Source organism: Hylobates moloch, unplaced genomic scaffold, assembly GCF_009828535.3.
Source record: "Hylobates moloch isolate HMO894 unplaced genomic scaffold, HMol_V3 SCAFFOLD_16, whole genome shotgun sequence".
NCBI classification, from domain to species: Eukaryota; Metazoa; Chordata; class Mammalia; order Primates; family Hylobatidae; genus Hylobates; species Hylobates moloch.
Window position 1 is genome coordinate 19165444 of NW_026652291.1, and position 26825 is coordinate 19192268.

General features: G+C 35.0%; 1 long non-coding RNA gene across 2 annotated transcripts; it reads right to left on the reverse strand.

Annotated features, from left to right (window-relative positions):
* Window positions 1–1081: 1081 nt before the first annotated feature.
* LOC131381585 (uncharacterized) lies at window positions 1082–26272 on the reverse strand. 2 transcript variants are annotated; one of them, XR_009210422.1, is made up of 4 exons: window positions 26187–26272; window positions 25459–25584; window positions 21403–21465; window positions 1082–1163 (listed from the first exon to the last, which is right to left on the reverse strand). It is a non-coding gene; the product is annotated as an uncharacterized LOC131381585 (long non-coding RNA). The 2 variants fall into 2 exon arrangements; XR_009210421.1 differs by having other exon boundaries at window positions 1107–1163; window positions 21403–21476.
* Between the last annotated feature and the right edge of the window lie 553 nt (window positions 26273–26825).

Below are 26825 nucleotides of genomic sequence, written 5' to 3' on the forward strand. Positions count from 1 at the left end.
TGGGCGTGGTGGCTGACGCCTGTAATCCCAACATTTTGGGAGGCGGAGGTGGGCGGATCACGAGGTCAGGAGATCGAGACCATCCTGGCTAACACGGTGAAACCCCATCTCTACTAAAAATATAAAAAATTAGCCTGGCATGGTGGTGGGCACCTGTAGTCCCAGCTACTTGGGAGGCTGAGGCAGGAGAATGGAGTGAACCCAGGAGGCGGAGCTTGCAGTGAGCCGAGATCCTGCCACTGCACTCCAGCCTGGGTGACAGAGCCAGACTCCATTTAAAAAAAAAAAAAAAAAAAAAAAGAAAGTATACCATATGACAAAACCGGTGAAAGCAGTACCTAAATAACAAATCCAGGAAGCACTGAGATACAGCAATGCCAAGGGCTTAAAGGGTTTTAAGTAAAGAAGTATCACAATTCTTAAATATTTTTCTAAAATTAATAACATGTTTAGCTTTCTTTTCAAGTGATTTTCTCCCCTCTAACCTGCACATTATCACCGTCATTCCACCATTATCCCTGATTTTATGCCATTTATTCAGCACCACCATCATAATAGCTCAATTTCTCAAGTAGTTACCATGTGTGAGGCAGCAGGGTATTAAGTGCTTTAAATGCACTATTCCACTGAATCGTCAGAATAATTCTGTAGGAGACACTATATTTATTCCCATTTTCCAGATGAAGAAACTGAAGTTTCAAGAAGCTACCCCTAAATCTAATTTGTTTTTGAAGCTTATTTTTTCCTTCTGAAATTCCCACCTCATTACCTGTATCTCCTATATACAATGGTATAATTAAGAGTATCATAATAATAGCAAAGACTTACTGACCACTCATATCTTTAGGACACTGATTTAAATGGTTACAAAGATTGCTTTATTTAGTACTCACAAGAACCCCTCAAGTAGATACTAATATTATCTTTGTTTCACAGATGTGAGAATGGAAGTAGAGAGAAGTTAAACAAGTTCTCCACTGTTACATAGCTATGGATTGTAAGAACTGGGGTTTGATTGCAGACAGCCTGACCTCCGAATATATTTCCAAGAAAAGGTATTTGCACTCACCCTTAGTCGTGCCTGTAGGGTGGGACAGACAGAGGGTGCACCAGAGTCAGGGTAAATCGGTCAGGTTATCCTGGGGATGCTTGCCTGTGAAAGCCTAGACAGAGTTGTTAAACCCTGAAATCCTGGTTTCTGTCCCACGTTTTTGTCACATGTGCTAGATTTACTTGTAGGAAAGAAAGGAGAAGAAAAGAGCAACAAGAGGGCAAGAAATAGGGAGAAGAAAGGAAGGGAAAAAGAGAATTGAAGCAGAGCAAGTTAAATTGATCTTATTCTCCACTTATGTCTCAAGTCTTGAATACATTTGGAGATTTACAAATTAAAAAGTTTTTCAAAGAGCTTCTTGGCTAAATTGACCTCAGTGTTCTGAGACATTCCAAAGCAACGGTGGGCTCTGTCATACCACCTCTAAAAACAAATCTGCTTAATAAGCTGAACTCTTCAATTACAGACAGCTGGAAGCCAAATTATGTTCACAATGCCCTTTAAACAAAATCCTCCATTCTCAGATTCAGCAATCAGGTTAATCTTATGAATATAAATAAGAACCGACATGATTAAACTCTCTTACATCAAATTTATTAATCTAGTACCAAAGGGATGCAGACTTTTTGTAAAGTGCTTTCTGAAGACTTCTTGGTTCAAACTACTTAATGTTTTATCCCTAAAAATTTCAATATTATTTATTTATGGTAAGAGAATCCAAATGCTTTATAATGCAAAACGTGATGAATTTAATGTGGTGATATAAAATAATTAATTTTTAGTTTAAAAATTTTAGAGACTAAGGGTGGCAACCCAAATCATCTGTAGGTGCATTCTTTACTTAGTTACATGGGGGCAGTTCCATACTTTCCTTTTACAAGTTAGCAAAGAAACATTTGTTTTTCTATTCAACCAACATTTATCTCTAGCAAATCAACAAGTCATGCAATCTTTAGCTTCACTTCTTGAGTTAGGCTATTTCTATGTTCCTTGACAAATAAGACTTGAGATAGGAATGGCTTTTATAACTATTAGATATACCAAAATGCAGTGATAAGACCTATAAAATTTATTAAAAATAAATTATATGGCTTTTAGTCTATAGGAAATGGTATTACCAGCTGACAAAACAGAATGCCACTTCTATCTAAGGCTTCAGGCAACCTGGCTACAATTTTCCTTAGGCTGATTGGAAATAGCAATTATAGAAAATCTGATCAGTGCAATTGCTTAAAGTGGATCGATTGCATACAGAAGTCCTAAGGAAGAGATGACATATTTAATTATACAGCAAACACACATTAGCTGAGCTTTTAGGAAAATAATGATAGCTAGGTACAGAAAAATAGACATTATAATATTTATAAGAAGAAACATGATAATAGTGACAGTTGATAGAAAGAAAGGCAGCCACTGTAGCATCCAGGCTTTTCTTGACTTAAATTTTACAACACAGAGAGAAAGAGGCAATTAATAACCCCACATGAAAAGGGATTCAAATAAGGCTAAGAGAATTCATGATTTTCACCTAATATTATCCAGCTGATGAGTAACAGAGACAAGATCGCAACCCAGGTCTTTATATCGCCGAGGTCTGTTCTCTGAATTGCTTGGTTTGACTTTCTACCAGCACCATGGGAGGAATGGTGACAATATAGATAATGGAATATATGATAATTTTGCAGATTTTCTATCAGTGATAGCCAAGTAAAATTTATACACATATATCCAAAAATATAATAATTTCTCTTTAATTCAGTATGACTATGAGACTGCACAAATGGAACATAGCAGTTACATTTAATGAGAAAAGCCTTAGTATTTATGACATTTCCCTGCTCCTGGTCTGAAAGGTGGGTGACATTTTGGACAGACAGAGAACATGAGGAAGCCATTGCTGACTAAGAAGAGATCCTAAAACAAGTTATAAAGTAAAATACACACTTGTATTGTCCTTTAGAGTTAAAAGAAAATATGTACATTATTTTATCTAATCTTTACTGAATTCCTCAAGAGTAGGTGAGCTGGAGATTATCATCTTGATTTTAAAGATAACATTTTGAGGCTCAGTGAGGCCCAATTAGTGGAAAAGCCTGAATGGAGACTTAACTTTTCTGCTGACCAGCAGACTTTCTAGTATATTATCATCCAAGGCGGTAGAATAAGCATGCTGTGTGTGGTGAGGGATAACAGATGAGGGTGGGTGGTTAAGAAAAAAAGATCGTAGTCTTTGATGAGGGCAGAGGGGGGTAAATATGGATGTACAAATGAGGCCAGATAATGAAAAATTGTACAGAGTACATGTAGGAGTTTAAATGTGATTGAGATAAAAAGAGAGATAGTGTGGTTTGTTGAGCATAGTAGGAAATATCTCCTATTGAGCTTGGAGTCATTCAAACCTAGGGTGAATATGATAAGCTATCTTACTTCTGTAGCCTGGAGTTTCCTTATCCTTAACATGAGACTAGTAATACCTCTGTGACTAGGGATTTGTGGTGACAATAAAAGATTTATTTCATAATGTATGTAAGATGTATATGGGAAGCTCTCCATGGAAAACAATGATTGTGATTATAACTATGAATGAAGTGAAATGAAAACTGTGTTTGAAGTTGCTTAACCAGGAATCTGTGTGGGAAAGTAGAGAACATTGAGACCTGGAGTCAAGGGACAAAAAACCATGTGACATTATTTTTGTATATAAAACCCGACCATCCTCTATGAAATTCTTTACTGGTTTCCAGTTACACTTGGAACAAAATTTGAATTCTAAAGCTCTTCTTACAAACATGTGCATAATGTGACTACTGCATGTCTCTTGAGGCCTTTTTTATGTTCTTTAATCTCCAGACACACTGGGGTTATTTAATTTCTTGCTAAATCAGTCTTCCTAGAATATCATTTTCCCAACTCATCACTTGGCCTCAACTTAAAGGTTATATCAGTAAGCCTTCTGACCTATTGTCCTATCTCATTTCATTAATTACTAATGTTTAAAATTACATATATATATATATATTTATGCTTGTATTTAGGCAATTGAATTATTGACAAGGAAATAGAGAAGTAATGTATTAATGAAGTTGAGCTGAAGTTCTCTGAAGTATAGTACTCTGGACAATATAAAGAAGAAAAAGGAGAAGACCCTTTCCAGGGAGATTTTCAGCATGCTCAAAGTAGAGTCATATATATTACATTTAGAGATATCAACACAAGTAACTCCAGATACGATCATAGTGATTACTCGCCAAACTAAAGGGAATTTTAAAAATCTCTAAGTGCTAGAGTTGAAGAGGGCATAAGGCAATTGGCTATTCTAAGAGCTCTAGAGGAAACCATCAAGGATTTTACCACTTAGAAACATGAGAAGTCTAAATACTGTTACAAGTTTTCTCCAAGCTGAAGAAGCTTTGGTTTTAAGCTCTTTGAGCCTGTGGATTAATGCTGTGTGAGTGTGTGCCTGCATGTGTGTTGAGTGTGTCTTTCATCTTCTGTGCATTTTTGTGTATCTGTGGTTTATTTTGAATGTTTTTTGGTGAAAGTTGTATGTGTGACAGTGAAGTCAACAATTGGATAGCAATGGGAAATATGCCACTTGATGGAGGTCATTTCATTGCGTGTGGCTTCAGCCTTATAGCCCCAAGCTCTGTCACAGCAACATCACTAGAGTATCAGGGGTTAGATTGTCAGAGGTCTTCTATGTCCAACTAAAAATGCCCCTTCATTTGTTGAAGACTATCATATTAAACCCAAAATAAAATTTTAAAATATTGCTCAATAAAATAAAACAAATTTTTGGTCCCATATAATAGTCCAAGAGGCATCTAGTTGGTTATTTATGTATTTTCATTAGATAGATACCCTACTTATGTTATGGAAAAGGTGAGTAAGAAATAGAGCTGACAGGTTAATATTATTTAAGAGATGTAATAAACCTGAATGTCTTTATGAAATTTGATGAATATTTTTCCTACGGTTAAAGAGATACTGGTTTACTTCATCAATTTCAACCATTTTTATTTTAATTTTTGACAAGAAGTACAAATGTAGAAGTATCCCACTGTGCCCATGGGTCTGGCATCACTGAAAAATAGCAAACATGTCACCAATTGACTAGTGGAAAGAAAAAAATACATTTAACAATGTCATAATAAAGAATCTTCACCGCATGTTCTCACTCATAGGTGGGAATTGAACAATGAGAACACATGGACACAGGAAGGGGAATATCACACTCCAGGGACTGTTGTGGGGTGGGGGGAGGGGGGAGGGACAGCATTAGGAGATATACCTAATGCTAAATGATGAGTTAATGGGTGCAGCACACCAACATGGCACATGGATACATATGTAACAAACCTGCACATTGTACACATGTATCCTAAAACTTAAAGTATAATAATAATAATAAAATAAATAAATAAATAAATAAATAAATAAATTTGTGGATTAAAAAAAAGAATCTTGAAATCTGACAGCATTGTGAAGACTTATGAAACAAAGAGTGAGTATAATTTTGAAATTTCATCTCCTAAGGAATTCTTTCAAAATCAACCATGAACGCTGGTTTTTGGAGATCATCAAGGTAGGAGTAGATCTAGAACCAGGAACCAAAAGCCAAGATCAGACTGACAAAGGAATGTTTCTAGACCCTATTGCTCTCCAGGACAACAATTTAACCCTTCTTTAAATAGACTTTCCCTGATCACCTATTCAAAAGAAGAAATATCATTTACCTTTGTCATGCAGCATTGGTCCTTCTGTTATTTATTATGCTTGAAATTACATTGTTTATATGCTTGTTCATTTAGTTATACAAGTCATAAAATAGTACCTGACACATAATGAACTCTAAAAAAATTTACAGCAAATGATGTGAAAACAAGATAAGAAAACACAAGGAAGATGGAAAAGCTCTGGCATTATAACACGTTAGTTATCTGCTCAGAATTTATTTGATATTTTTCTCCCATAGCTTAAAACATTTTGTAATATAACTATAGTAAAATACAGTAATTAAAACATTTAAAATCAAAAAGTGCTGCATTCATTCACTAAAGGATTATGTTGATTATTATCTTTTATTATAATTACAGCACTGTGTCGTCAAATCAGAATTAGATGGAATAACTGTGAATATCAACATGGTTTTATCCTTGGAGGAAGATTCATTTTTTTACTTTTATGTATTATCATTTATGTATACTTTTTTTTTTTCTTCTGAGGTGGAGTTTCACTCTTGTTGCCCAGGCTGGAGTGCAATGGCACGATCTCGGCTCACTGCAACTTCTACCTCCCGGGTTCAAGTGATTCTCCTGCCTCAGCCTCTCTAGATGCTGGGATTACAGGCATGCGCCACCACACCCAGCTACTTTCAATTATTCATTCCTGTATTAATATTTATAGAGTGACTAGTGTCTGTCATTTTCCTAGTATGTTGCATAAAAGACATAGATAAGTCCTGCCTTCTAGGTATTTAGAATCTAGTAGGCAAAAAGATAAGGAAACCAACATACACCAGTGCAATATGGCAATAAAGTTAAGCACAGTGAACTGTGAGAGCACAGACAAGCAGACCCTAACCTGGCAGAGGTGGTCAGAGAAGGCTGACCACAGAAAGGTGGATGGACACCAAAAGGTAGAGGTTAGGTCAGGCTGAAAAAGTAATTTCTATAGCAAACAGAGAAATTCAGCCTGTTGGTATGACCGGGCAAAATTTATTAAGGAATTATGGGAGATAAACATGGAGGGGCAGGCAAGAGTCATATCACAGGGGCCTTTCATACCATACGTACTACAGATAACGTACATTAAAAAGCTATTTTCCATCCAATATGACTGAAACTGAAACTTCCACTCACACCACAGGAAGCAATAGCTTGCAAGAAGATGAGCTGATGTGAGAAGCAAGGCTGGGATCTCCAGAGACACGGACAAATAGGATAAATACATGAGGACACTTATTATATAAATCGGGGGCAGAAAAGTCCCACAACCTGTTGCCTGCAAGCTAGAAACCAAGGAAAGCTCGTGGTGTAATTCAGTCTGAGTCCAAGGGCCTGAGAACCAGGAACACCAACACTGGCAGACAGGGGAAGATGGATGTCCAAGTTCAAAGAGAGAGAGTGAATTTGCTCTCTTCTTCCTTTTGTCCTATTTGGGTCCTCAAAAGATTGTATGATGCTCACCCACGTTGGGAACTGCACATCTTCTTTATTCAGTCTACTGATTCAAGTGGCAACCTCTTTTGTAGACACCCTCACAAACACACCCAGGAATAATGTTTTACCAGATATCTGGTCATCCCTTAACCCAGTCAAGTGGACATATAAAATTAACCATCACAACCACCAATGTTCTCACATTTACAGATTGAGAAATTTAATTTGTTTAATTCATCCAGAGTTCTGGAGAGTTTAGAATGACAAAATTCATAAGAGGCAGATACTATTATGTCCAAGTATAAAAGAAAACTTAAATCAACTTGTCAGTCCATTTTCTCCTGGACAACAGCCTAGAAATTGGACAAGAATGGGATAATCTTATTAAAAAATATATTAAAATAAGTTATTATAATAAACCCATTCAACTGTGGAGAGAAAAAAATAGAAAATTAATTATGTGCATGGTCAGAGTCACTCAAAAGGACTAAAAATAAATTCATGTTATATATTGTCCTTTGTTTTTTTTTTTTTTTTTTTTTTTGAGACGGAGTCTTGCTCTGTCGCCCAGGCTGGAGTGCAGTGGCGCGATCTCGGCTCACTGCAACCTCCGCCTCCCGGGTTCACGCCATTCTCCTGCCTCAGCCTCTCCGAGTAGCTGGGACTACAGGCGCCCGCCACCACGCCCGGCTAATTTTTTGTATTTTTGGTAGAGACGGGGTTTCACCGTGGTCTCGATCTCCTGACCTCGTGATCCGCCCGCCTCGGCCTCCCAAAGTGCTGGGATTACAAGCATGAGCCACCGCGCCCGGCCTATATATTGTCCTTTGAATCTCCTTTTCTAAATTTCTACATTATGTACTTTAAAAAATAGTTTTTCTTTAGATTATAGTAAGTTTCACTGCACTTGGCATTCATAAGATTCTATGAGGATGTATTTTTTTAAATAAAAAGGTTTTTAGATTATAAATGTGGTACAGAAGCCTTGTAAAAATTTTACTAAATATGTAAAGATGAAAGTGAAATCACATTTTAGCCCATCACTTAAATATAAACTCTATTGATATTTTAGTAGAAATATTCATCTTTTTGCACACGTGCTATACAAATAAACATATATTGCTTTGTAAGCCTATTTTTGATTTAATGATAAACTAAGCGTCTAGTTGCATTAATAAATGTTTCTTGTTGTTTTAGACAGAGTTTCACTCTTGTTGCCTAGGCTAGAGTGCAATGGCGCAATCTTGGCTCAATGCAACCTCCGCCTCCCGGGTTCAAGCGATTCTCCTGCCTCAGCCTCCCGAGTAGCTGGGATTGCAGGCATGTGTCACTATGCCCAGCTGATTTTGTATTTTTAGTAAAAACAGGGTTTCTCCATGTTGGTCAGGCTGGTCTTGAACTCCTGACCTCAGGTGATCCATCAGCCTTGGCCTCCCAAAGTGCTGGGATTACAAGCGTGAGCCACCATGCCCAGCCAATAAGTGTGCTTTGTATCTTGTGTACTGCTATACTCATATTTTATATATTCAAAGCCCTTTACTGGAAATTCAGATGATACCTATGACTATTTACTTTAATAATGAATATTATTACAAGATATATTCTTACATGTGTATATATGTCCTCTTCACTTGATTTTTATCATAGAATAAGGTACTAGAAATAGAATTTATGTGTTAAAGGCATGCATGTTCTGCAGATTTGGGATTAAATATGAACATTTTTTTGCTCTCCAGAATTTATCTTTTATGCAGCAACTTTACCATACTCTAATCAAAATTATATTAATATTGTTGTCAATGATTTCTACTTTATAGGCAAAAAACTATACCTCATATATATAAAATCCTTAATTACTAGCTAGGCTGAATACCTCTTATTCTTACTAATCCTTTGATTTTCATTTTTAACTGAAAAGTTATTCTTTTTAACTGAAAAATGAAAATCAAAGGATTAGTAAGAATAAGAGGTATTTTTCAATACTTATATTGAGATGCTAGCTTTTTTATTAATGTGTTGAATTCTATTAATACAATTAATGTTGATCACTGCTGTGTACCAGACACTATTCTAGGCATCTAAAGTATGGAAGCAAGGAGAAAAGACAAAATGCCCTCACCAGGACCAAAAATAAATAAAATAAATTATACACACACACACATACATACATATATAATACATACATATACACGTACTCTGTCTTTTCTCCACTGCAGCTTAAACACATGAAAAATATTTCTCCCACACTTTTCAGTGATATATAATAAACTACTTTTTAAGCTAGATGCCTCGATGATATTTCAATATATAGATTATGGTCTGATTTCTATTATTTTTCCTTTTCAGAGGGTGATTTTCCCTCCTAATTCTAGGTCTTTTTATTGGAGCAACATCAGCATTTATAAAGTATTATTGGAGTCCAGAAAATACATCACCAAACCCCTTTTAAAGATTCCCAGACTTCCACAGGGTGTATTTGAGGAAAATATGGATACTGAGGCTAGTTTTATCTTTAACCCAATGCTGGGTATGCCTTCATCACGATTAAAGCCAGGACCAAGATTGTGCTATAAGCAGAGGGTCAGCATCAGCCATATCAGGAGCACTGCAGTCATGAAGATGAGGGCTTTTGCTTATCTTTCTTGTTCATGTTCTGTTCTGTTTTAATCTAACTTGTAAAAATGGGAACTTATTTGCCAACAAAAAATAAAAAAAGAAAGATAAAAGTACCCTAGCTCTGGCACCTCAGCTAGTTACAGACTTGAGAAATAGTACAGCCTGTGTAGACAACAACCTTAGCTTACCTTATCCTGTGTACACTTTCCAGTAGACATAATAAATGGCTTTACCATAGCCATAACTACCTGGAGTTTTCATCAAGGTACTCTTTAGACCTTCAACACAAATTTAATTTGAATCTTTTATGCTCATAAAGCTTCAATATCTGCTCTTCCTACCCCATATTTTTATTTTATTTTTGATTGCCTCTGCCCTTGCTCTTTCAAACAAGATCTAAATGAAAAGTGTCAGAATATTATATCAAAAGCCATTTAGATTGTTTTTGAATAAAGTGCTGGAGTGCAGATAAGTATTCAAACTTCTGAGTGCTTGGCCTAACCTATTATGCCTTTCAGTGTGCCTTCAGGAAGCAATTTCTGAACTGTGACAAATGTTTCTCACCATTGTAACATGCAAATGAGTCCGAACTCCTAGAGGTGTAGGACAATTGTTGACCTGAAGGATAAACAGGAAGAATTTCAAGTAAATGGCTTGGACTGTCATTATCAAGACATATTTGGTGACTGCTTGGTCCCAGCCCCTGCTGAGTGATGTGCTACATCATTCCAAGACCTGCATCATTTTATCAGAAAGAACATCTTTGAAAATTCATCTCATAACAGAGTCAATATTGCTTCTGCATGTGGATTTTTATTATCATCTATCAAAAACATAAAAAAGTTTTCTTTTGTTATTATTTGAAAACAACTAAAACTGAAAACTCCTCTCTCGGTTTATTCGTGTTTGGTATTTCTAAACAAATAGAGTAAACTGCTGGGTGTAGTGGCTCATACATGTAATCTTAGCACATTGGGAGGCCGAGGCAGTAGAATATCTTGAGCCCCGGAATTTGAGACCAGCCTGGGCAACATGGCAACACCCCATTTCTACCAAAGGGAAAAAAAAATTAGCAGTTCCTGGTGGTGCATGCCTGTAGTCCTAGCTACTCTGGAGGCTTAGGTAGGAGGATAATTTGAGCCCAGGAAGCAGAAGTTTCAGTGAGTCAAGATCATGCCATTGCACTCCAACCTGGGAAACAGAGCCAGTCCCTGGTTTAAAAAAAAAAAAAAGAATAGGATAAATTAACTTAGTCTCTCTTGTATCTAATTCAAGCCATTTGTTTGTTTGTTTGTTTTTGTTTTTTTTTTTTTGTTTTTGAGATGGAGTCTTGCTCTGTCGCCCAGGCTAGAGTGCAATGGCAGGATCTCAGCTCACTGCAACCTCTGCCTCTTGGGGTTCAAGCAATTCTTTTGCCTCAGTCTCCCAAGTACCTGGGATTATAGGCACCCACCATCATGCCTGGCTATTTTTTTGTATTTTTGTAGAGACGGGGTTTCACCATTGTTGGCCAGGCTGATCTTGAACTCCTGACCTCAGATGATCCGCCCACCTCAGCCTCCCAAAGTGCTGGGATTACAGGCGTGAGCCATTGCGCCTGGCCCCAAGCCATCTTTTTTAATTGTGTCATTTACATATATTGACTACTTTGTGAGTGATTTTTATATTTACATAATATTTCAAGGTGATTCAGGTGCTGTGCAAATATTACATTCTTTAAAGATTGCTATTTTTTTTGTCTTTTTAAGAAGAAAGAAATGTATTACATAGACGTTAAAGGTCATTAATCTTGAGTGAGGAGGTGACGTCAGCAAGATGGCTAACTAGAGGCACCCATGGCTCATCCTCTCACAAAAAAGGGACAAAAACAACAAACAAACAACTACATTTTGACTACAGGGTCTGAAGGAACGTGCTGAAGTACAGAGAAGGAGTGGCAGAGACCCTGTGGAACATATAGACTCAGGATGGCCAAGAGAGAAGAAAACAAAACACTCTGCTCCTGCCACCCCATCTCATCTATCAGGATCAGCTTGAAACTACGAGGGACATTTCCTTATAGGGAAAAGGCAATCAAAAGCCACCAGAATCCCCTATTGACACCATAGGCATCTGCAATCTTTGCTGCTGGAGAATCCTACAGTTTTTTACAGGTCATGAGGCCAGTCTGGGGAGCTACCAACAGTTCACATAGTTGTGTTGCTCTTGAGAATGGCCACATTGTGCTCCTCCCCTTGTGACCCAAGCTGCTGCTGCTGTTGCATGGTGTCGTGTTGTAACCAGAGGCACTGCTAAAGTGTGTTCTGCTCCAGGGGCCAGTAGCCACTGCGTCTCCCAATCACCGAGGCTCTGTCACCATTATACCATACTCATATATGATAGTGCAGAATTCCCCAGCTGAACTGCTACAGAGCCCTACCCCTGGGAGAAAACTGCTTAGGAAGCACTTCATCTACCCCATTCCAATGGCTGCAGCACCCTGACTTTGTGCACTTGGAGCCTAAATCCAGTGAAACAGACATCATCTTGGTGTCTGAGTCCATGTGGTGCCTTGCCTCCCAAGGAACAGTTGGACAGTTGGTCCTTTCCCATGGGAAAGCTGAGTCCAAACTGGCACTTCTTTGGCACATAAAACAGCTCACCATCCTCTCACCTCAGGAGCCCCACCCAAGATGCTGGAACAGCTACACAAATTCCAGCAGCCTAGGCCACTGAGGTAATCTCAGGCATTGCTGACATTGACTACAGCTGAAGAAACTTCTTGGAGACTACACTACTGTGTCTACTTTGAACCGAAGCCAAAGCACACTACCTAACCAACACCATAGGACACATCTATAGGTAAAAGTCTTTTTCTATAGAAGCCACTTCATAAAATTAGAAAGAAAACCATTCTACCAGATGCACAGATATGAAAGCAGGGATACAAGAAACATAAAAAAGCAAGGAAACAAGACAGCACCAAAGAAACACAGTAATTATTCAGTAACTGACTCTGAATAAAGAAAATTTACAAGCTCCCTGAAAAGAAAGTGAAAATAATAATTTAAAGAAAACTCACTAAGATATAAGAAAACACAGACAATTCAATGAAATCAGGAAAAAAAAATCACACAGAAGGAGATTGAAAGAGCCAAACATAAATCTTGTACCTAAAGAATTAAATGAATAAAATTTTAAAAAAATACAATCAAGAGCTTCAACATCAAATTAGATCAAGCAGAAGAAAAATTTCTGAACTTGAAGACTGGTCTTTTGTGTCAGAAGAACACACTCAGAAGAAAAAAAAATTACCCACTCAGGAAAAAAAAAAGAAAAGGAATAAAAATCATTGAAGAAAACCTACAGGACTTGTGGAATACCATTAAGTAAAGAAATTTCCACATCATTGAAATTCCAGGGGAGAAGAGATAGATGAGGGCACAAAACTTAATTTAATAAAATAATGGTTGAAAACTTCTGAAGTCTTGGAAGCTATATGGTAATTCAAATCCATGAAGCTCGACAACACCAAAGAGATTTAATCCAAAGAAGTCTTCTCAAGAAACATAATCAAAGTATCAGAAGTCAAAGCCAAAGAGAGAACTCTAAGCAGCAAGAAAAAAGTGTCAGGTCACATATAGGGAATCCCCATTAGACTATACGCAGGTCTCCCAGCAGATATCTTTCAGGCTAGTAAAGAATGGGATGATACATTCAAAGTGCTGAAGGGGGAAAAAAAAACCCCTGCCATTCTGCAATATTATATCCAGCAAAGCTGTCCTTGAGAAAAGATAGAGAAAGAAAGTCCCTTCTAGAAAAGGAAAAGCTGAGGGAAATTATCACCAGCAGACCAGTCTTACAAGAGATGCTTAGGGAGTGCTTCAACTGGAAGCAAAAGGGCAATCATTACTATCGTGAAAACGTGTGAAAAGATAGTCTCACTGGTAGAGGAAAATTCATTAGCAAATTCAAAATACTTTGTTACTATAATGGTTATTATATAAACTTTTAAGTATGTAGTATGAAGGTTAAAAGTCAAATGCTCAGTGATAACTATTTATAATAAGTTGTTAAGAAAAAATGATATAAAAAGATACAAACAAACAATTTATAAATTAGGAGGAGAAGTTAAAAATGTAGGCTATATACATATAGGTACATATATAATATGTATAACAAAACTTAATTTATTATTTGCTTAAATAGTTTATTTTATCTAAAATATTTTCATGTAAGGCCATAGTAACAATGAAGAAAAAAATTATGGCAGATACGCAAATAAGAAAGACAAAGTTATCAAAGCTTATCACTACAAAAGAATCACCAAACCACAAAAGGCAAAAAATAAGAGAGGAACAAAGAATATATAAAACGAAACAAGCAGAAAACAGCAAAATAGAAAGAATAAATCCTTACCTATCAAAAACAACCTTGGATGTAAATGGCGTAAATTCTCCAAATAAAAGATACAGAGTGGCTGAATTCATAAAACAAAAACAACAATAATCAACTATATGCTGCCTACAACTAATCACTTCACCTCTAAAGACACACAGACTGAAAGTGAGGGGATGAAAATTATTAATCCATGCAAATTAAAACCAAAAGAGAGTGAGAGTATCTATGTTTATATCAAATAAAATAGACTTTAATTAAAAAACTGTAAAGGGATAATAGAGGTCATTACGCAATAATAAAGGGGTCAAATGAACAAGAGAATAAAAGAAGTATAAATATATCTGAACACAGCACAGTGAATATATAATGTAAATGTTGTTAGATCTAATGGGATAGAAAGACTGCAATAGAATAATAGTAGGAGACTTTAACACCCTACTTTCAACAATGGACAGATCATTCAGAGAGAAAATTAACAAAGAAGCATTGGATTTTAACTGCACCCTAGGCCAAATGGATCTAGTAGAGATTTACAGACCATTCTACATAATAGCTACATAATACCCATTTTTCACAACAGGACATGGAACTTTGTCAAGAATAGATCATGTGTTAGACCAAGTAGAGATTTACAGAATATTCTATGTAATAGCTACAGAATACCCATTTTTCACAACACCACATAGAATTTTATCAAGAATAGATAATGTATAGGCCACAGAAACTCTCAACTAATTAAAAAAATTATCTCAAGTATGTTTTCTGACTTTCTGACCATAGTGGAATAAAACTAGAAATCAATAATAGAAGGAACTGTGGAAGCTATAAACATACATGTAAATTAAACAGCTTATTCTGGAAAAAAACAGTAACGACATGTCAATGAAGAAATTTAAAAGAAAATTTAAAAAATTTCTTGAAATAAATGAAACTTTAAACACAACATACCAAAACCTATGGGATACAACAGCAGCAGTTCTAAGAAAGAAGTGTGTAGCAATAAACATCTACTTCCAAAAAGCACAAAGATCTCAATAAACCAACTAAAACTATACCTCAAAGAAGCAAAATGCAAGAACAAACTAAATCCAAGATTAGTAGAAAGATCAGAGCAGAAATAAATATAATAGAAAATAAAAACAATACAAAGGTAAACAACATGAATAGTTGGTTTGTTGAAAAGGTAAAAAAAAATTGACAAACTTTTAGCCAGTTTAAAAAAAGAGAAAAGACTCAAAATAAATCAGAGTTGAAAAAGGAACTATTAAAAATAATATTACAGAAATGCAGGATCACTGGAGACTATTATGAATAACTATTCGCCAACAAATTAGAAAACCTAGAAGAAAGAGATAAATTCCTGAACATATTCTACCTACCAAAATAGAATCACTAACAAATTAAAAACTTGAACAGAACTGTAATGAGAAACAAGATTGAATCAGTAATAAAAAACATCCCCCATCAAAGAAAAGCACAGGCCCTAATAGATTCATGAGTTCTACTAAACATTTAAAAAAGAATTAATAACAACTCTTTTCAAACTATTCCAAAAAATTGAGGAGTAGATAATTCTTCAGACTCATGATATGAGACCAGCATTACTCTGATATCAAAACCAACCAAGGACAGAACAACAGCAACAACAAAACTAGGCCAATATATCTGATGAAAATAGAGGCAAAATTCCTCGTCAAAATACTAGCAAACTGAATACAAAAGCAAATTAAAAAGATCATTCACTATGATCAAGTGAGATTTATCCCATGGATACAAGGATGGCTGTATTAGTCTGTTCTCATGCTGCTATTAAAGACATATCCAAGACTGGGTAATTTATAAAGGAATGAGGTTTAATGAACTCACAGAACCACATGTCTGGGGAGGCCTCACAATTATGGCAGAAGATGAAGGAAGAGCAAAGGGACGTCTTACATGGCATCAGGCAAGAGACCGTGTGCAGGGGAACTCCCCTTTATAAAACCATCAGATCTTGTGAGACTTATTCACTGTTATGAGAATAGCATGGCAAAGACCCACCCCCATGATTCAATTATCTCCCGTTGGGTCCCTCCCACCACACGTGAGAATTATGAGAGCTACAGTTCAAGATGAGATATGGGTGGTGACACAGCTAAACCATATCAGTGGTTCAACATATGCATATCAATAAACATGATGCACTAAGAGAATCAAGAGCAAAAAGTATATGATTATGCCATCTCTGATTTCTTTGAGCAGAGGTGTGTAGTTATCCTTATAGAGGTCTTTCACCTTCCTTGTTAGCTGTATTCCTAGGTATTATACTCTTTCTGTGGCAATTTTGAATGGGAATTCCTTTGTGATTTGGCTCTCAGCTTAAGTGTTGGTGTAGAGAAATGCTAGCAAATTTTGCACATTGCTGCTGTATTCTGAGATTTGCTGAAGTTGCTTATCAGCTTAAGAAGTTTTGGGGCTGAGACAATGGTGTTTTCTAGATATGAGATCATATGATCTGCAAATAGGGACAGTTTGACTTCTTCTCTCCCTATTTAAATGCCATTTATTTCTCTCTTTTTCCTGATTGCCCTGGCCAAAACTTCCAATACTACATTAAATAGGAGCAATGAGAAAGGGCCTTCTTGTCTTGTGCCAGTTTTCAGAGGGAATGCTTCCAGCTTTTGCTCATTCAGTATGATCTTGCCTGTGGGTTTGTCATATATGGCTTATATTATTTTGTGATATGTTTCTTCAACAGCTAGACTATTGAGAGTTTTTAACCTGAGGGAATGTTGGATTTTATCAAAAGCCTTTTTTGCTTCTATTGGGATAATCATGTATTTTTTGTCTTTAGCTCTGTTAATGTGATGAATCACATTTATTGATTTGCATATGTTGAACCAACCTTGCATCCTGAGGATGAAGCCTACTTGATCTTGCTGGATAAGCTATTCCATGCTCACGGATAGAAAAAATAAATATGGTTAAAATGACCATACTGCCCAAAGCAATTTATAGATTCAATGCTATTCCTATTAAACTAACATTGACATTCTTCACAGAATTAGAAAGAACTCTTTTAAAATTTGTATGAAATGCAAAAAGAGCCTGAGTAGCCAAGGCAGTCCTGAGCAAAAATAACAAAGCTGGAGACATCTTTCTACCCAGCTTCAAACTATACTACAGGGCTACAGTAACCAAAACAATATGGTACTCATACAATAACAGACCCATAGATTGATAGAACAGAATAGAGAACACAGAAATAAGCCAATACACCTACAACTATCTGATTTTTGACAAACCTGACAAAAAAAAGCACTGGAGAAAGGATTCCTATTCAATAAATGGTGCTGGGATAACTGGCTAGCCATATGCAGAAGATTGAAACTGAACCCCTTTCTTACACCATAAACAAAAATTAACTGAAGATTAAAAACTTAAATGTAAAACCCCAAACTATAAAAACCCAAGACAAAAACCTAGGTAATACCATGAAGGACATAGACATGGGCAAAGATTTTATGATGAAGACACCAAAAACAATTGTAACAAAAGCAAAAATTGACAAATGGGATCTAATTAAACTAAAGAGCTTCTGCAAAGCAGAAGAAACTATCAAGAGAGTGAACAGACAATCTATAGGATTCAAAGACAATTTTGCAAACTATGCATCTGACAGAGGTCTAACATCCAGTATCTATAAAGTACTTAAATAAATTTACAGGAAAAAAACAACCCCATTAAAAAGTAGGCCAAGGACATGAATGGACACTTCTCAAAAGAAGACATACATGCAGCCAACAATCAAAAGAAAAAACTCAACATTACTGATCATTAGAGAAATGCAAATCAAAACCACAATGAGATGCCATCTCACCCCAGTCAGAATGACAATTATTAAAAAGTCAAAAACAACAGATGCTGCTGTGGTTGTAGAGAAAAAGGAATGATTTTACACTGTTGGTGAGAGTGTAAATTGTGGAAGACAGTGTGTCAATTCCCCAAAGACCTAGAGGCAGAAATACCATTTGACCCAGCAATCCCATTACTGGGTATATTCCCAAAAGAATATAAATAATTTATAAATAATTATGTTATAAATATACATGCATGTGTATGTTCATTGTAGCAATATTCATTACAGCAAAGACATGCAATCAATCTAAGTGCCAATTAATCATAGACTGGATAAAGAAAATGTGGTACATATACACCATAGAATACTATGCAGCCATAAAAAACAAAGAGATCCTTTGGAGGAGCAGGAGGCCACTATCCCTAGCAAACTAACACAGAAACAGAAAACCAAATACTGCATATTGTCACTATTAAGTGGGATGTAAATGATGAGAACACATGGACACATAAAGGGGAACAACACACACTGGGGCCTATCAAAAGGTGGAGGGTGGGAGGAGGAAGAGGATCAGGAAAAATAACTAATAGATACCAGGCTTAATACATGGGTGACGAAATAATCTGTACAACAAACCCCCATGACATATGTTTACCTATTTAAGGAACCTGAACATGTATTCCAAAAGTTGAACTAAAAGTTTATAAAATTTTAACAAAGTATATGATTATTTCAATAGTACAGAACAAAACATTTGATAAAATTCAACATTCCATTATGTTAAAAGCTCTCAAAAAATAAAGTATAGAAGGAGTGTTCTTCATCATCAACATAATATAGAAGTTGAAAGTGATCCCTCTTAGATCTGGAACAAGACAAAATTGCCCATTTTCATCACTTTTATTCAACATAGTATTGGAATTTCTATCCAGAAAAATTAGGCAAGAGTAAGAAATAAAGAGCATGTAAATTGGAAAAGAGAAAGTCAAATTGTCTCTTTTTGAAAAATGAAATGATCTTATGTATAGAAAAAATTGAAGGCTCCAACAACAACAACAAAAAACTGTCAGAATAAATATACACATTCAGGAAAGTTGCAGAAAACATAATCAACATACAAAAGTAACTAGTATTTCTACATGTCAATAGCAAACTCTGAAAAATAACTAAGAAAGCAATCCCATTTGCAATAGCTACAAAAAAATCCCTAGGAATCTATTTAACCATGAAGATGAAAAATCTTTACAATGACAACAATTAAAGATATTTCTATCAAAATAGCAATGACATTCTTCAGAGAATTAGGAAAACAATCCTAAACTTTGTATGAAACTACAAAGTCTTGTTGTAGCCAAAGAAATTCTGAGAAAAAAGAACAAAGCTGGAGACATTACACAGTCTGACTTTATATTACAAAGTATGTACCAAAACAGCTTAATGAAGACATAAAAACAGACATAAATTACTGGAACAGAAAAGAGAATAGAGAAATAAATTCACAATTTTACAGCAAACTGATTTTAGACAAAGTCACTAAGAACAACTATTAGGGAAAGAATAGTTTCTTCTATAAATGTTGTTGGGAAGACTGGATATCCACACGCAGAATAATGAAACTAGACTTCTATTTCTCCCTGCATACAAAAAATCAGCTAAAATGAAAGACATAACTGTAAAACCCAAAACTATAAAGGCACTAGAAGAATGAGAGAACTTAGTTGCAAACTATACGTGTAAAAAGAGAATAATATCCAGAATAAATGAGAAACTCAAACAACTGAATAGCAAAAAAACAAATAACCTAATTAAAAAATGGGCAATAAATATAGAGAGTAGAAGGATAGTTACCAGAGGCTGGAAAGGGTAGCAAGGGTAGGGTTGGATGGTTAATGGGTACAGAAAATAGAAAGAATCAATAAGACCTAGCATTTGACAACACAACAGGGTGACTATAGCCAATAATAATTTAAAAATACGTGTAATAATTATACATATGTATGGGGTGCAATGTTATGTTCTGATACATGTATGTATTGTGTAATGATTAATTCAGGATATTTAACATATTCATAATTGTACATTTTAAAATAACTGAGTATAATTGAATTATTTGTAACACAGGAATAAATACTTGAGGTGATGGATACCCCATTTGCTCTGATATGATTATTACACATTGCATGCCTGTATCAAAATATCTTAGGTACCCAATCACTATATACACCTATTATGTACTCACAAAAATGAAAAATTAAAAAAAATTAAATGGGCATAATACCTAAATAGACATTTCTCCAAATAAGCTATACATATGGTAAATAAGTATATATAAAAATGCTCAACATTTGTAACATCAGAGAAATGCAAATTAAAACCACCATAAGATATCACTTCATTCCAATTCTAATGGCTCTTATGAAAAAGACAAATACCAAATGCTGGTAAGCAAATTTAAAAAGGGAAACTCTTGTACACTGTGTGAATGTAAACTAGTATAGTCATTATGAGAAACAGTATACAGATTCCTCAAAATATTAAAAATAAAACTACTATAAGATCTAGAAATCCCACTACTGAATATTTATTCAAAGGAAATGTAATCAGCATGTTGAAGGGCGGTCTGCATTCCTATGCATACTGCAGCACTAGTAACAATAGCCAAAATATGGAATCAACTTAGTGTTCATCAACAGATTGGATAAAGAAAACTAGTACATACACACAAGGAAACATCACAGCCATAAAAAAGAATGTTATTCTGTCATTCGTGGCAGCCCAGATGAGTCTGGATGACATCATGTTAAGTGAAATAAGCCAGGCATGGAGAGACAAATAGTGCATGATCTCATTTATATGTGGAAAAACTGAAAAATATATAAGATCACGAACATGTTAAATACCTTGATTTAATAATTACACAATACATACATGTATCAGAACATAACATTGTGCCCCATACATATGTAGAATTATTACATATAATTTAAGTCATGAAACATAATGGTCATAAGAGGAAGAAATATTTTTCAACTATGAAGGATCAAACCATCCCTTCCATTTTGGGGAACAAATGTCTATGTTTGCTTAGTGTGGAGTACAGCTTCTTATAGCTTATAGTTTCATAAACAGAGGTTCACGGATTCTATGTTTTTGCTAGGAATGCAAAACCCAAATAGAAGATTCATCCAGGAATGTATCTTGTTTTTGTTCTAAATAAATTGGTTTAAACTAGATGCAAGTAGACAAATTTGTTTTCTGCATCAAAAGTTCAAAGAGGGTATTAAAGACCTTCACAATTCATATAAATAACTAGAAGTACACTTGAAGTGCCCACTTGCTAATTGATCCATACTTACCTCTTCCCTAGTGCCTTCTGAAGCCAGGGAAATGTTAAGCACTTTATAGCCTGTGAGTTGCCTCTGTGGAAAGACTCCAAAAATTAATCAAGTCAAAATCAATCATTCTAAAGTCACGTGGTAACATTTAGCTTGAGACCATTCTAGTATTTTCAGAATAAAAATATGAGCTTTCTGTTTATGCTAGAGATTTAAAACCTTAAAAAGCTACTTTAAAAAAGGTGAAAATAACAGTCAATTTTGGCTTGGCTGAAAGGTGATTTAATTATTTTTAAGTATTCATTCATTGATTCATGCAACCATTTTTTAAAAACTTATTCGTTGAGCACTAGAACCAGGTGCTGTTGAGTTAGACTTAGTCTGCAAAGAAGCACAATATTGTCATCCGTTTTGAGAGCTGAGTCTGGTCTTATACAAGGTCTTTCCTTTGGAGAGATATTACTTAAATAAGATTTTACCTTAAACAAGAAACAGAAAGAAAGCTAGTTGAAATACAAGTTGATATTTGTCGCATTGTTTAAAGCAGTGGCACCATGGTGTAGATTGTGAAGGTTCTGGCTTTAATTCTGTTGACCTTGGACAAGTCACATAATCTCTTAAAAAGATTTCCTTCTCTGAATAAATGGGAATCATAAAAGAGGTAATCTTACCTTATGACTATGAATATTAAATGAAGTATCATCTACAGTACAATTAAACTAGCATTAGGAAATGTTTAATAAATATTACCTATTTTTAATGTTATTCTTTCGAAAGTATATTCTTTCTGAAGCAAAGTCGTTAGTAGGTATAGAACATAAAGCTACTAAGTCTTTATGAAGGAATAGAAAAAAAACCACAAAGAATGGTGTAACATGGTATGAAATCCAGCTGCTTACTAGTTTTGCATGTGTAGAAATATTTTTAGAAGCGTCATTTGTAAATTAACCCCCTCCTGTCCATGGTCTAATGAGATTTAGAAAGGGTGGCAATTATTTTTGGTTCTCTCAAGCCGTTACTCAATTCTTGGTATAAAATCACTATTAGAGATAATTTCCTTCTAATTTCTAGCAAATTTATTATGGGACTTAAGTATATTTATGATGGAAAATGATGTAAAGTATATGTTTTAATCTCTTTAAGAGAAGAACAAACAAAAATATACACATAGATTTAACATATTGTCATCTGCCCTAGTTAATCCATTGTTGAGTTTCCTTTGGCTTTAAGCTTACAAATATTAGTCCAGCTGTTAGCTGAAACAGGTCTCCTTCTGTCAGAAGTTTATAAGAAAGAAGTTACTAGATGTTCTACCTCAGTTCCCATAAACTTGCGTGTGATAACAAAGTGGGCTACTCTCAGTTGTGATATATTTATAATAATGAATGAAGATATTCATAACAAAGACGAAATCATTTATTGAGAATTACTGAATCCACATTCTTTAATGAGAATTGTGGTTATTATGTTCATATATAAGAATGTGGAAGGACAAAAAAGTTCTATTATCAGACTTGAAGTCCTTTTTACTGAGCATCAGGTAAAATTTTGACCAGTGGTTGCAATCTGAAACTTCTGTACATCCCACAATATATCTGAGGCAAGATGTATTTCTCGGGCTTCAGTGCCCAGTCTTTGCCTCTGCACTTACTCAGTATATAAGATGAATGTATTGATAGATATTATTCATTAAATCCTCAAAGAAAGTGATATGATTTGGCTCTGTGACCCTACCCAAATATCATATCCAATTTTAATTCCCACATGTTGGGGAAGGGGCCTGGTGGGAGGTGATTGGATTATGTGGGTGGTTTCCCCATGCTGTTTTTGTGATAGTGAGTGACTTCTCATGAGGGCTGATGCTTTAAAAGTGTGTGGCAGTTCCCCCCTTGGTCTTTTTCTCTGACTCCTGCTTTTTCGTAGTAAGACGTGCTTACTTTCCCTTCACCTAGTGCCATGATTGTTTAAGTTTTCTGAGGCCTCTTAGCCATGCTTCTTGTTAAGTCTGCAGAACTATGAGTCAAGCTTCTTTTCTTCATAAATTTCCCAGTATCGGACAGTTCTTTTTAGCAGTGTAAAAATGAACTAATGCAGAAAGCTTTGTTTCCCTCCAATGTCTGCAAAATTCTGTCATTATTTAGATGATTATTAAACTGACTCTAACTTGACTTCATCTTCATTTGCAACTAAAATGCTTTAGCAACCCTATCTGTCGGATTAGTATTTGGAGATGTAGGGAAAGTGTCAGATCTCTTAAATATTTTCTTGTTGGGAAGATTCATTCTGTGCTTAGAGTGTGTTGTGAAAATGGATTCTTAATTTTTGCACAAACATGAGTATCATGATAGTTCCTAAGCAACATCATCAAACATATTCTCTACATGGGACACTAGAACACTTCACAATTTAATCATATTTTGGGGGGGTTACATTTATAACACACTAATTTGCAATTGTTACTAAGCTATAACATTTCTCTATTTCATGTTAATCATAAATCCTCAACTAGGTCATCAACCCACAAAATTCAGTCATAATGCTTTTAAGATGTGTGCGTCTGAAGTAATAAAATTTTTTTACATTATTTAGGAACTGATTCTGAAGAAATTTTGGGAAAAAAAAACAAAAAAACCAAAAAAACAGAAAACAAGTCTTCCTAAAGAGCTTGAGAATTTTGAGAATTAAAGGGCACATTCCCTGAAGCCTTCTGTGAAGGTGCAGATAAAAAGGTCACTCATCTGGCAGATTGTTTTCGAAATCAGTTGCATGACTTTACATCCAAACATTGCACAATGAGAAGTATTCGATAATAGTTCCTTTGATTGGGTAAGTGAAAATAAAATTTGAAACCATAATTTTAACTCAATGGCATGAATAGACCAAAGATGACAGCATGTACCTCTTTCTCTGCTAAAGACAGTAGATTCTTCCTGTTTTTTCAAAGAAATTATTCAGGAATTTTCTGCAAGGCCCGCCTTTGATGCAGCTTTTGTGTCAGACTCTGAATGTCTAGAATTACCTTCCTGTAGGCTAACTCCTGATCGTGTGGTCTTATTTCATTATAATTATCATTATAGTTCTGGCTACAGGGTTCTGCTTAGTTTTCCAGAGTTACAATTCCCTCTTGACTATGATTAAACTGTCTATGGATTCATGGACCTGGAAAATTTAAACAGTCCAATTTAATGAAAAACAATTTTCATAGCCATCTGGCAATGGTCTGAATATTTCTATAAGTTAGCTTTTTGCACATTAAACTTCCAAAAGAAATAATTAAATCAAATTTCGTAATAACCTACTTGGAGAGAGTATGTTCTGTGTGTTTCCAACAGCCCACTGATTTGTGTATCAGTTGTACTTCCTCAGTAGTTTTGGAGAGAAACAGATAATTTATATAAATTATAATCGATAGGGGTCTGCATTGCTGAGCATTTTAGAATAACCTCTTGGGTATGTTATGTAGTTAGAGACTAAGAAATTAATCTTATCTGCTTGGATTCTTTCATTAAGGCAAGATTTAAATCAATTAATTATAATTTAGAAAACTTAAAGCAAGAAAGCTTTCAGAATGAAAATTGTATTTGTGTAATTATGAAGAAAGTTCTTTTTACTTAAAAAAGATGGCTTCACAAAATGCCATTTTGCAGGTTCCTTAAGTTGCTTATAAACATTTTCATTATGTTTTTATTTTCCATCTCATGAGCAATGTCAGCTGTGAAAACTAAGCATTTATTAGTGATGGCATGCTAGTTTGCTAAGAAAGATACCTCAGACTCACTCAGAAACAAGCAGATAAACTTTGTATTATTTTGAATCTTTCAGGCCTGGGTATGATTTGTATAACTATTAAATAACACGATGTTTTCTGGGAGAAATTCAAAAAAAAAAACAAAACAAAATGAACACACAAAAAACAACTCCATCGAGCCTTAAATGTGATTTTGATTTGAAATTATTAGTTGAGGGAGGGGGTAAATGCCCCCTTATGTATTTTGTCTGGCTTTTTCTGAAAGTCTAGATAAATAAGAATTTGGAAAAATTGCTGCTACCCAAATATTTTTATTGACAAACCCTTACCAGATGGTAAAGCCAGTTGGGAATGGTGTTTGCCTTTCAGTCAAACTTGATCTGGGTCTCTTCTATTGCTAGTTCTTCTATTTCTGATAGGACAATAAGCCACAGCCCATATCCGATATTAACTTTCTGTATATGTAAATAGATAATACCAAGATAGATTTGTGAGTCAAGTAATATAATGAATGTTTATGAGAAAGTATAGATACATATCTTTAATACATAACCCTTGAATATCTTTCTATAGAATTAAGAACACTGATTGGTGTTTCATTCAAAAGCAAAACCCTATTCAAAAGAATACGGTTTATACAAACAAAAAATTACTTGCTTTAGAACCCAATTCTTGATAACCGTAATGAAAATTAATGCAATTCATGAAGGCCAAATATAGTTTATCTCTGTTTTAAAGTTGAAGGTATTTGTAGTGCTAAAAATTCGCAGGTAGTCAATAACTACAATAATGATGCTGGTAAATCTAAATCACAAGGTACATTTGGAATCTTAATACTAAGCAATACTAATAAAATATTTGATTGAGCTGACAAAACATTCGCTGTTTAAGTAAGTAATTAAGCTAGTGCAATCAACAGAAAACTATTTAAAGAGTCAATGGCCTTTCATGAAAGAAACAAATCTACAGTTTTATCTTGTTTTATAATATCTGCAGTCATGTTTTTCTTCCACCCACACCTCCCTCCCCCCTTTTTTTTTTTGGCTTTCCCTCTTACCAAGCTAATAATCCTTGGGAAACAACAAAAAAAGGACCTTATTCTGTCCCTGCTGTTTGTCACTTTCCTGAAATCATAATCCTCTCAGTGTAACTATAATCATCTCTGCAGGAATTGTGATGTCACAGAAGATTATGACATTAAGTGGGAAAGAGGCAGCAGGAAACTGAGCATTATGAAGAGTAAAGATCTGTCTTATGAAAATATATGTTATACATATATTACGCCACTCTTTAAGAATGGCATCAAGTTAAATAAGAGTAACTAAATACTTAAGACTGTTAGGTTTTTTTACAGTGCATTTTTATAGAAATTTAAGGGTTAAGCTTTAATGCTTCATTAAAATATATTATTTTTTCATCAATTGTATCGGAAGGGTAATTTACAGTTATGTATCAGAGGGTAACATACAGTAATATCAACATGTTTCAGTCAACCACGGATCACATATGCAACTACGTCCATAAGATTGTAATGAACTAAATATTTCCTGTTGTCTAGTGGTGTCATAGTCATCATAAGCTGACTGTGCAATGTGTTACTCATGTGATTGCTGTCTCGTGTGTTTGTTGTGATCATGGTGTAAACGAACCTACTGCACTTTTATTCATATAAAAGTAAAGCACGTACAATTACAGA